Raw genomic sequence first — 13,322 nt, forward strand, 5'->3', positions numbered from 1 at the left:
GTAAACTATCTTAAATTAATCATTATTCTTATCATAGGACATATTCTCATCATTGGTCTGTGATTGTTCTATTTTGTAAAATAGATAATTAATTATTTATGCAAACATGTTTGTCCTTTTCTTAATAAAATAAACACCAGCAATCCACCATCATTCCATAATAACAACATTCAAATACCTGTCTATTTGCTCCCTCTGAAAGGGGTAAGACCTTGATCTATTTCTTTGCCTAGACCCTATATGCAGGGTGGAGCAAAAGTGGGCTTACAGTTGTGAATATAAGAAACAAAGTTTATTCTTCTTTACTATTTATTAATTATTGTATTATTTTCCATACAAACAATTTTAAACCTACTTTTGCCAACCTGTATAATTTGATCATCATTTTTCTAAAAATATGTATTATGTGTAATAAATATATAAAATATACTATATAAAATATAAACATAATAAAATTATATACAAAATAATAAAAACTCTCCAAATGAAACCTGGAATTGAAATACCATTATTACATGCAGTTGTCTCTACTTAATCAAAGTTAAAAAAACAAACAAACAAAAAAAAAAACTAGGTCCCACATTCTATACATGGACATCATTGGGTATGGCAGGGTTAGTCAACCTCATTTCACATGATACGCTTCATACTATCCACTGTTTGCCCTCTTTTAGGTAACTGTTTGAGATATCATCATATTATTCAACTAGAAGCCCGATGCACAAAGATTCATGCAAGAATGGGCCTTCCTTCCCCTGGCTGCCAGCACCGCCTATGCTCCGGCTGGAGCCGCCTTTTCGCTCCGGCCCAGAGCCACCTTTCTGCCTTCCCACGCTGCCCAGAGGCCTGGAGTGGCTGGGGCAGTGCGGAATGCCTGCGTTGTCGCCATGGCGACGCAAGCGTCCCACCCAGTCCCCGGCAGCTCGGCACCTGTGTATGCAAATTAACCTGCCATCTTTGTTGGGTTAATTTGCATACTCACTCCTGATTGGCTGGTGGGTATCGCGAAGGTACAGTCAATTTGCATCTTACTCTTTTATTAGTGTAGATAGCTAATAACGTATATAATTACCAAGAATCTATAGACCCTAAACTTGAATACCAAAAATACTGACAACTGCCCACAGGCTCTTTACCCACAGAAATCACTGACTATATCCCTTTTCCTTTTTCTTTAAATAAATTCAGCACACACATTTAGATTAACGCAGACTGGTGTCCTATTACACATCCTCAACCCTGGCCCATGCTTGCTTCTTTCTAACTGGAGAGTTAAGTAATCATTTGTTTAGGTAAACATTTTTTCCTTCTTAATAACACCAACAATCGGCCGCCTCCCCTCGGCCCAGAATGGCAACAGGGACACTTACGTGCATGTGCTCCAAAGGGGAGGACAGTTCTTACCTGTGAGATGGGAACTCACTGTAAACAAATAATCACTAATAATTCTTGTTTCATGATCCTGTCTCATAAATGATCCATATGTGATCCTCTTTGTCTTCATTCACTTACATATTTATTTATTCACTGTGAGATGGGAACTCACTGTAAACAAATAATCACTAATAATTCTTGTTTCATGATCCTGTCTCATAAATGATCCATATGTGATCCTCTTTGTCTTCATTCACTTACATATTTATTTATTCATGCATTCATTAATTCACTTACATCAATACAACCCACACCCAGGAACTACTGAGACCGAAGAGCCAAATCCCCAATGGCCTTGAACTTCAGATCCCCAATGGGCTTGAACTGCTCTGAACTCTATTCCCTTACCATCTCTTTCTAAGAGTTTAGGGTTTAACCAACATTCTCAATCCATACACATTGATTCAAGCTCAACACTTTTCTTCATCTATTTATTTATACTTTATTGATTGATTGATTATGCATTATTGATTAGTTCATTCATGGACTTACTGATAAAGTTTATTCCAATGAGTCACAAAACCCCAATAATAATATCTTTGAATACTGTAGATATCAGTTTGCAGGTTTATTTCCCACAGAGCTAATAAATGAGATCTCTTTTTAATTGGACCTCAGTGTTGCGAATAGGGATTAATCAATAACCTTGCTTAATGCCCATCACATGGGTTTTACCACTCTCTGCTTGTTCATCGTTCATTTAATGTCTTCATTTTTAAAAAATAGAACAATAGTACAATAAACCTACTATCTTATCCCACAATTAGAACACTGACAGTACTTTCCATCTTCCTAGGTGCTCCCTCTCAATGATTTAACAAACTATATCATTATCCATAACAAATAATTTTAAATGTGGTGCAAAACTCAAGTGGAATATTAGGCAATTCTGAAAATGAATGCAAAACTCTCTAAATCTATGTTTACTGTGTCTCAGTTGTCTTAAGACTAATGGGCCAGTCTTAATCAGTGGTTCACTATGCATCCCCACTAGCGGTCCATGCATGACATTCTGGGACTTTATTTCTGTTGGCAGGAGCCACTCATTCCTTTGAAAGAATTCCATGGACCACAGGAATCACGCCCTCCAAATCAAGAAAATGAACTCCATTACTTACATGAGTCCCTTTGCCTCTTTTTGCAAAGAAGTAACCACAAAGGTCCTCATCACTGGATAATAACCAAGCCAGATGGGTATATTGAATCTGTGGAGTAAAGGGCAGTTTTTAGAAAATTGAAGTAGTGTAGATTTTTTCAGAGAACTTAGCCCTACTCATCCAGATTTCTCATGACCTCAGTTTTCATCACATGCCATGAGCCCAAGAATGTCCCTCTTTTCATTTTAATTAGATATATATGTGATATGATGACAACTGCTGAATCTCAATCCTAGCTGAAGAATTAAGAATAATGCCTAGCCCAGGGGTATGGCTCAATGGATTGCACCAGGAGGTCTCAGTCAGGGGACATGCCTGAGTTTCTAGTTTGATTCCCAGTGGAGGGTGTGCAGGAGGCAGCTCGTAAATGTTTCTATCTCTCTTTTCCTCTCCCTTCCTCTCTCTAAACATCAATACAAACTTACTTTTTTAAAAAAGAACTATGCCTATTCCAAATTCTTTCTATTAAAATCACACACATAGGTAAGAGCCTATCTTTGATATGGGTCCTGTTTGAATAGAATTAGGTTAAGTTAGTCCAGCCGGTTTGGTTCAGTGGTTGAGCGTCAACCTATGAACCAGGAGTTCACAGTTCAATTCCTAGTCAGGGCACATGCCTGGTTTGCAGGCTTGATCTCCAGTAAGAGGCATGCAGTAGGCAGTCAATCAATGATTCTCTCTCATCACTGATTTTTCTCTCTCTCTCTCTCCCTCTCCCTTCCTCTCTGAAATCAATAAAATATACATGTAAAGAAAAAAAGAATTAGGTAAACTTACATCCTATTTCCAGACATATTCTCACCAATGATCCATACTGGACCCTACTTTATGAAGCTATTAATTTATTTACTCATGAAATGACATTACTATTTTCATTTTCTTTCAAAATAAATGCAAAATTATCTAAAATACTATCACAGGGAACTGTCTCAATGCTCTTTACCCGAAGTGGGCAGAGCCCAATACCCTCATTGTTTGCTCTCTTTTGAAACTATCTTTTCCTTTATTCACTTATTATAATATTATCAATATTCATAAACCTACATGCCCCGGGAAAGAGTCCTAAATAACACTAACATCCACCCAAAGGAAAACAACTACAAGGGTTTTTCAAAAATGATACTGATTAAGAAGAACTGATTTAATCGTAATGCATCCTTAACATTGGCCCATCCCTTGGTCATTTTTAATTAGGTAGCTCTGTAATTGATTGTTTATTTTGTTTCCCTTTTCTTAACAACAACCACCAGAAACAACATCAACTCTTACATATCTGCCCATGTTTCTAACCAACATGGTAATTAGGGGAAGTCAGCTCTGCAGCAACAATTTAATGAGCATATATATCTCATTACATACTTTCATAATTAGTAACTATCTAGTCCTCTTTGTCTTTATTCACTGATATGTTTCTTTATTTACCCATGAACCTATTCACTAACAAAAGGACCCATACCATACCTAAGATCTACCAAAGTCAAGGGCAAGATGCCCTTGTTAACTTCAGCTACAAGCTCATGTCTCATGGGGCAGGAAATTACGTTTTTAATAATTAACCTCAGAGTTATAGGGTTTCCCCAGGATATCCATCATGGGTCTAGGCTTGGCACTGTTTTTTTCTTATACATTTGTTTATTGATTTATTCATTGATTGAGAAAAAAATTACTTCACATCCGTTGAGTCACAACAAAGCAAGAATAATATGTAAGAGTATCACTCCCTTCGGTCCTTTGCCTAATTTCTCCCAGAACTCATCCCCAGGATTTCTTTCTAATGTGAACCTCACTGCTGCACATATGGGTCAATCAATATTCTTTAGGCAAACCCACACTTCTCATGGCCATGCTTGGCCCCTTCTTTGGTTTTCTTTAATTTGTTGACACTTTAAATATGCAACAACAAAAATCCAAGAATGTCTCATTTTATGTCATTAACAATTTTCTATCTTTCTTTGTGTTCTATCTCAATTGGTTAGGAACCTAAGTCTTTATCACTGGTGGGATGTATAAATCACTAGTGGTGAACAACAAAATGAAGTATTGCACAACTGTAAGATGAATGAAGCACCGCTTTCATCTTGTTTTAATTGACCTCACTTGTTCAAAGTTGGATTAATCTAACTTTGACACATTTCACCAATGCCCATTCATGACCCTCTTTATGTATTTAGCTATTTGCTTATTTAGTATTTAATTTTATTAGATATGGATTAATTAAAATCCTATAGTTTTTAGAAGGGAATTAGCAAGGATAAATCCATCATCAGCTCAAACTTAACATGAACTTAACCTATAAACCTTAAACAAATAAGGTTGGAGCCAAGACTTTATAGCCTTTATAAATAATTACTCATGAGTAATTATTTATAAACACCATTATGGACACCAGCAATGAACTCTAAATTTATCCTCATAGTTGCTTTATAAGTCATGTAAATCACAGGTCCATGATCTGTCTGTTTTTAAGGCATTGATTGTGACTTATTCATTCCAAAGAAACTGGTCAAAAACTCTGGACTAAAACTAACACCTCTCAACCTGTTCATTACTAACAGGGATAACCAACTGGATTTTTGTTGTTGTTGTTTAATGAACTTAATGAATAAACTGGATTAATAATTCTTATCATTTGACACAAACTCAACCTTGGTCCACTTCAATTTTCTAATTTAGGTAAGTATCTTCCCTTTTTATAAATTAATGTCTACACTTTAACAGACTTCAGTGCTTCAAAAACATAGTGATAATAATCCTTGCTTTATTATACACACTCATCATTAGGCCATCCGTGCAGAAAGTTCTATTGGATAGTGTTAATATTTACGCTTTACCCTTTGGTAATAGCCTAGCACTTTTTCTAATGAAGCCAAATAGAATTAATCATCATGTTTGATCCTTGGTCCATGCTCCTTTTTTTTTTTGTTTTATTTAATCATTTCTAAAGAAGTTTTAATGAGCAACCAAAAATCCAATTTCTCACCCACAAGTAGAACATTACCTTTCATCTCCCAATGTGCTCCTTGCTCAGAGAGTTCATAGCCTAGATCTTTCTCCAGGGAGAAATGTCTAAACAAACTATGCACATAAAAGGGATGAAGCAGGCTAGATTGTTTATTTGGAAGTCAAGAGCACAATATAAAACAATAGAACTAAATTAACTCTAATCTATTAATCCTTAGGTCATTCGCATCACCAGTCTATGTTTTGGCCTTTCTTGAATTTTGGCCTTTCTTGTAAATAATTACTTGTGTAATTATTTATTTTTAGTATTAAAATCAACATCTAACACATCATCATGCAAAAACAAGAAAATTAATTACTCCTTAACCAACACAGTTTTTAAACAGACCTTGGATATACAGAATTAGAATCATCTTAATTCTAGGATAATGAGATATTATCATCATTGACCCATGTTTGCCCTCTCTTGTTTTATTCATGAATTTGTTCATTCATGCATTTACTCTTGGAACAACTTTTCAGCTGAAGATTTAAGAACATTGACTATTACTTACATTTTCTTTACATACTTTATTCACCCAAATAAGAGTCAAAATTATCATAAATACTGCATGATTAAATAAACTATTGTGTGTTCATTTTGGGAAATAGAAACCAACTACTTAAAAAATGAAAAACCTGGCCCTAACCTGTTTTTCTCAGTGGTTAGAGCATCGGCCCGTGGACTGAAGGGTCGCGGGTTCGATTGGGGACAAGGGCACAGGGCACATGTGGGAGGCACCAATCAATGTGTCTCTCTCACATCAATGTTTCTGTCTTACCCCCTCCATTCCACTCTCTCTCCAAAAAAAAAAAGAAAAAGAGAAAAAGAAAACGGAAAAAAGTATCCTCAAGGGAGGATTAACAAAAGGAAAAGAAAAAAGAAAAAAACACCCTGGATCACTTTTAATATCTCTCACTTGTGTAGAACTGAATTCCTTAGTTTATGAAACATTGTCCTCATTGGTATGCACTTAGCCCCTTTTTCATTCATCTTTTAAAATATCATAAAAGAATACCTATAATTCTTATCCAACGAAGAGAAAACTACCATACTTGTCAAGTGTAATTGAAAAAGTAAAAAAGAAAACTACCAATACTTTATGTCTGTATGTTTATCTCTCTCACTGATTTAACAGCATAAACTTCATCAATAGGGAAGTGTTTCTATAAACCAGAGTGTATAAATTAATGATATAATGCTATTAAAATAAATGAAACAGGGTAGATATTTTTGTTTTAATGGCCATCAAATTTGCAGAATTGTGTAATCATACATTCTCTTCATTAGTCCATGCTTAACTCTCTGATTTATGTATGCATCTATTTTTAATAAATCTATAAACACATATAAATCCACCACTCAATCCAAGAAAAAAATAACAATTATATTTATATTAACAGATTTATATTAACTATATGTATATTGTAGTTATTCATATACATATATAAAATTAACATAAATATATATGTTTATAATTATTTTATGTGCTCATTCTCTAACATAGAGAACATCCCAGTTACCTTATGTTTGAATTTGGTGACAGTTATGCCAAATGAAATGCATCGTCCTTGATTCATGACAGTCACATCAGCATAGCGACAAGTCTCAATGTGTGGCCATTTTTAGTTTTATTTGTGCCCATGCATGTTTAAGAATACAAACACACTCATCAACCACCACCCAATGTGCAGCAACACTTACCATCACTCACATTGGTTGGTCCATGGCTCATTTCTCACAGAGGTCAGAGTCAAGATCTTCCTCAGTAGCCTTGCTCTGGGGCCTCCATTCTGTGGATCACAAGGCAGATAGATTAGGGTAAAGCCAGGTGTTTTAAACGGGTCAGTTGAGCAGCACAGGCATAATCACCGCCTTTGGTTCACGACGCAGTCTCACCACTGGATCAAGAATAGCTCTCATTGGACATATTTTTTTCATCTAATAATTTTATTATTATAGCAAACATGTACAAATTCACCACCCTAATCAAAAGCAAGAATGATGATTATAAGCTGTCTGTCTTTATGGTTCTTACCAAGGAACCAGCCTAGACCTTCTTCCCAATAGACTCAGATATGCAGAGTTGGAATAACAATAATCTCTGATTCTACCCATAATCTCGTTGTTGTTTCTTACTTGTCTTTTATATTGCTTGTACTTATTTTTTTAATACGATAAACACATGAGCTCAGCCCTGACCCAGAACAAAAATATCACTTAGTACTTCTATACCAATGCTTTCTCACCAGAGGCACAAGCTTTGCTTGGTTCTATTGTTTGAAATAGTCCACAATTGTACCTACGTGAGTTAATCTCAATCCATAATTCATAATACATTGTCTTTGATGGCCCATTCTTGACCACCTTTCATTTTGTCATTTATCTTCTATGACTCATCTAATTCATTGTTAACTACACAATAAATACACTTGAGGCCACCGTTCAGCCCAACACCAATGACCATTCTATACACCTGTTGGTATTCCTCCCCACAGTCCCAACAGACTGGGCCTTGTTGGATTTAGGGGGCAGGGTGAACCAGATTATTCATAATCCTTGTTTAAAACCCCATTCTCATCATCACTGGTCCATGCCTGACTCTCTCTACTTTACTTCACGCATGCATTCATTTCTACCTCTTCAGTGAACACCCATGAAGCCCCGCGCATACCTGTCTACAGTGTCCCTCCCCACAGCCAAGATTTCTCTGGCGGAGAAGGCCCAGCGCGCCCATCCTGTGGGACACACAGTCCACGAAAAGGAAGAAATAGCCTAGACCTTTCTGTCTGTTAATGTCAGGCAAGCAGACCTGGATTAATCATCATCTTTTGTCCAGAACACATTCTCACAATTGCTCTATTCAAGGCCTTTATTGCCATGATTTCTTTATTTTTAATAATAAAATTAACAACGACAAACCACTCCAATCTCTCTGTATATCCCTTGGCTCTGGGGAACTGACCACAATCCTTGGCACATGACTGGTTCTCATCGCTCTTCTGGGCACGTCTCCCTCATTGTATCACTTGTTCAAACGGGCACAATAACCAGGCATGACCCCCACCTCCATTCCTATTGCCAAGCATAACCCTTGCTGCCCTCTACCTCAGCTCATCACTCCCCCATCTCCTGTGTACCTTCCCCTGCTCTATATATATATATATATATATATATATATATATATATATATATATATATATAAAACTTTATCACTTATAAGTATTCTTTAAAATTAGTTTCCATGAGCCAGTGGTTTGCGGGAGGTGGTAAAAGGACTCGAACCCAGACCCTTAGACTCCATCCCTGTGCTCACAGGCACGATGGTCAGAGCACAGGTGTGCACACCACACCCCCTGCCTCCAAACCCAGACTCACACACTGACCCACTGGGTGACATGGAGAGAGCTCACCAGCCTCTGTGTGCCTGTTTCCCCAACTGTACGAGAGCCACAGCCCTAATCCCTAAGCAAATCCAGCTGTTCTGCTCATGCCCAGCCAGCCAGGTAAAGCCCCATCCCATCCCATCTCTGAGCCCCTCCCCCAAATCTCTGTTCCCTCTGCAGCAGCGCCCAAGCCATGGTGCTAGACAGACAGACAGACCAGGTTCCACCCCAGCAGGCACTCATGAGCTGTGTAACTGCAGAGACGTGACCTGGCCTGTCTTGTGCCCCAACTGGTGCGATTCGTAGGCTGAGGACGGCAACACCCCCGTGGCTCCAACGTGGGCGAATCGCACTATGGACAGTCGCTGAAGCAGCTCCCGCCCGGCACACGTCCTGCCCTGCCGCACCCCTGCCGCCCACCTGCTGGTCATCCAGCCCACACACTGCTTCCGGAATTATCTCAATGCTCAGGCCCAGGGGATGTCAGGAAGGATGGCCCTCGGGCAAGAAATTGTTAGTCTATTCTATTCTGGCCATGGCATCAAAGCTTAACCAAGTACCCTGCAGAGTAGAAGTCCAAGTAAAGGATTCACTTCACAAAATGGGGCCACTCCCAGGGGCGTCTATACTGTAAGATTCTTTTTTTTTTTTTCTTTATTGCTTTATGGAGAGAAGGAAGGAAGCAGAGAGAGACAGAGAGACAGAGACAGAGAGAAAGAGAGAAATATCAATGTGAGAAACATCAATAACTTCCCAGAAACCAAGGAGGCTTCTACTCTAACCCTTCCTGACAAGACTTTTGGCCAGCTTCCTGAGACATGAAAAATAAAATTAAATGAATAAATATTGGCATATATATATATGTCTATATATATGTGTTTATAGATATATATAACGTATGTGTATACAGTGTGATACATTCATAACCACATCTATGGGGAGGTTGATATGGAGTCCTGGAGAGACCCCTCGCTGGGAGCCAGGATGTGGCTCCCAGCTCTGCCTTCTTCCCTCAGTGGGGACCCACCCCCTGGCTGAGCCTCAGGTGGCAGTAACCCATCAGTCTCCCCTCCCACCCAGGTGGTGTAAAAATGCAAAGCATGAAGTTTAAGTGTGACTTCCCTGTAAGCAGCCTAGGAGCGATAATGTGGTACCTCCTGGACCAAGCACGTTGTGCTCACAGCATGCTTTAGCATACATTATCCTGTTTGATCCTCGCCACAGCAGTCCTGTGGATTAGACATAATAATCATAATTAGCCGATATTTATTGGATGCACACTCTCCACCAGGCACCATGCTGCCTGCTTTGCAAACTTGACAGTCCTCTGCGGTGGGTCCAATTCAACAGCATCTCCCCCCACCTCCCCCCCCCAAAAAAAATTGTGAGCCTGCATGTAGGTGCCTAGGATATAGCAATAAACAAAACAGACAATAATAAATAAGTAGAGCGGGTAGGAGATGGTCATAAGACCAACAGCTGACTCCTGAAGGACAGATTTAAACTGCAAGTCCACTTATATGTAAAATTTTTTCAGTAAATACTGTAAAGGTTGTTTCTCTTTCTTATTATTTTAATTACTTTTTTTACAGCTTACTTTATTATCATAATACAATATAAAATACACATAACATACAAAATATGTGTTAATTGCCTGTTTATCTTATCTGTAAGGCTCCTGGTCAACAGTAGACTATTAGTAGTTACGTTTTAGGGGAGTCTGAAGTTATACACAGATTTTTTGACTGTGTGAGGGGGTCAGCAGTCCTCACCCCTGTGTTGTCCAAGGGTCAAAAGTATGGAGAAAAAGTGAACAGGAAAGGGGCTGATAGAAACAACAAGGAGAATGGTTCCCTAATTTAGATATAATTATCCCCATTTTAGACATGAGAAAACTGAGCCTCAGAGAAGGTAAGTGACTTGTACGTAGTCACACAGCTGGGAAGACGCTGAACTACAAAGCAAATGTGGGATCTCTGGCTCCAAAGTTTGTCTAACCCTAAGTCCAATGCCTGACTCAGCGTTGTAGCTCTTCCTCCCCGATGCTCCCGTCGGCCCGGCGGGGGGGGGGGGGGGGGGGGGGGGGGGGGAAGGCTTGTCTGACCAGCTCCCTCTCCAAAGGCAATCAATCACATACACCAGAGTACCTGTTCGGCTATCGGCAAAATGTGGGCAATTGGGCAATGATTCCTATCAGGCAAAGACATTAACTGCCGCCTCAGTGAGAACAGGTATAGCAATTATGATGTCAATTACAATGAAGCATTTGAGTGCTCACCCTACGGAAGACATTGTTTTAAGCACTTTAAATGTCTGAGTTATTTCATCTTCACGTACCCATCAATAAGGTGCTATTCGTATCACCATGTTGCAACTGAGGAAACTGAGGCATAGAGGTTAACTGCTTGGTCTGAACTCACAAAACTAGTCCATGGTGGGGCTGGGATTGAAACCCGAGTGTCCGGGATGTGGGTTACAGGGCTCACACCTTCAGCAGATACTCAAAATGTACCTGCTGAGGGAAAGCAGGTTTTCGGGGAGGCTTGCTGGTTTGCCCCTGAGCCCACTGTCTGTTTCCCTCTTGCCTTGCCTCGCACCCCTTCAGGCTCTCGAGTCCTCTGTGCATCTGGTCCCCTTAGCATTCAGTCGTAACGTGAACTACCGGGACTTTAGTTGGACTTCATTAAATTATTCCGTAGGATGTCAGGGATATGTCTGACCCTTGTGTGTGTGACTGTAACAAATAGGATGAGCTAGAGAAGGTGTTACTTGAGAAACAAATTTAGAGTCCAGAGGATAAGAAGTCCAGCTCCCTGATGAACCAGGAGGTTGGGTCCGACATGGGTGAACCCCCAAGGAGTGCAGGATTTTTCAGGCACAATCACACAAAAAAATAAAATAAAATAAAAAAAGGAAAGAAAAGCAAGCTAGGGTTCAAATGCCGAGTCTATATTCGCTCCCTGTGTGGTTTGGGGCAAGTCACGTGTCCTTCCTAACCCTCAGTTTCCTTTTATCTACTGCAGGATGGTAATTGTTATCATGGAGGTTGGCTGTGATGAGTTAGATGAGATGCAATTACGCCAAGTGGCTAGAAAAGGCCCGAGCATGCGGTGAGGGTCACGGAGTACTCATCCATCCAGGAGAGCCAATGGGAAGGGGAGGCTGCCTGCTGTCTCCGTGCGCTGTGAAGGCGGCCGGGACTCAGAGCTGACGCTGAGCAGCTCCAGCAACACAACTGGGACTGGGTCCCCGTGGACGGGCAGGCCACCTGTTGTCCCCGAGCCACCTGAGCCCGTCAGTGCACTCGGAGGCAGGACGGAAGGCAGGCGCTCCGTGCAGAGGACCCCTCTTCACTGAACAAGTAAGCTTTTCACCTTGGTGAGAAACTATTTCTCATCCATCCATCCATCCACCCACCCACCCACCCCCCCATCACAGCTGATACCCCTCCTTCCTCCTCTCCATTATGCACAGAAATCAGACAAACCTGGGTTGGAATCCTGGGTCCTGCTTCCTAGCCGACCTTGGACAAGTCACTAACCTCTCAAAGTCCTCCCCTCTGTAAAGTAAAGGGAAGTGAGACAGCCGGGTGAGGATGGAGAGAGGACAGACAGTGCCTGGCCTGAGCAAATGACCATTAAACGTTCCTTCCCTCCGCTTATGCCATCGGGCCGCGTTGTGTGCAGGGACAAAGCCGGGATGTCCTGCGTGACAGACACACTTTTTAGAAATTATCTGCCCCATTTAAGCAGTGTGCTGCGCCCCCCCCCCCCGCCCCCCGTGGTGCCCAGGGCTGGCCTGTAAACACCGCAGTTTGGGGTAGTGGTCCCACCTGGACTTCCCACGGTGGGGTCCCGGGGTTGTGGGGTGGAGGGGGGGCCTGGGATGCAGCAACTGCTGTCTGCTAGGGGAGAAGCTGGCCTGTGAGCCAGCTCAGCGAGAGGTTCCAGCCCGGGGACCTTGTTGGGATATCTTACCCACTTAGGGGGTGGACTGCCTGGTGGACGGCAGCCAGCTGTTTGCCTACCCCACCCAACGCCCCTTTAGAGGTTTCCATGGGAGAGGGATTAATGCTGGCCCCTCCTGCTTGCTGAGCGTCTGGTATGCATTAGACACAGGGCTGAGGGGTTTCGTGTGCATTATCTCCATTGCGCTCAGTGACCCTGGGAGAGACCCAGAACTTGTCCCGTTTTCCATGAGAAAACTGAAACTCACTGAGGTTGGGTTACTCCCTGGGGCGAGGGTAGTCCAGCTGCAGGCCCTTGAATCTACAGCTGCAGTTAACTTCTGCGAGCCCAGGGCCTCCAAGAGTGCAGGGCAGACTTGAACCGGCTGGAAAGGAAG

The 13,322-nt window shown here is 41.1% G+C and overlaps 1 long non-coding RNA gene across 1 annotated transcript in view; it reads right to left on the reverse strand.

Moving 5' to 3' along the window:
- LOC307098466 overlaps window positions 1-7,732 on the reverse strand; it is a 29,231-nt gene extending 21,499 nt beyond the window's left edge. The window contains exons 1-2 of the long non-coding RNA XR_013813438.1: window positions 7,297-7,732; window positions 2,553-2,639 (exon numbers count right to left, since the gene is read on the reverse strand). This is a non-coding gene — a long non-coding RNA (uncharacterized lncRNA). The remainder of the gene's footprint in view (window positions 1-2,552; window positions 2,640-7,296) is intronic.
- Between the last annotated feature and the right edge of the window lie 5,590 nt (window positions 7,733-13,322).

Source organism: Cnephaeus nilssonii (genome assembly GCF_951640355.1).
Source record: "Cnephaeus nilssonii genome assembly, chromosome: 4".
Lineage (NCBI taxonomy): Eukaryota > Metazoa > Chordata > Mammalia > Chiroptera > Vespertilionidae > Cnephaeus > Cnephaeus nilssonii.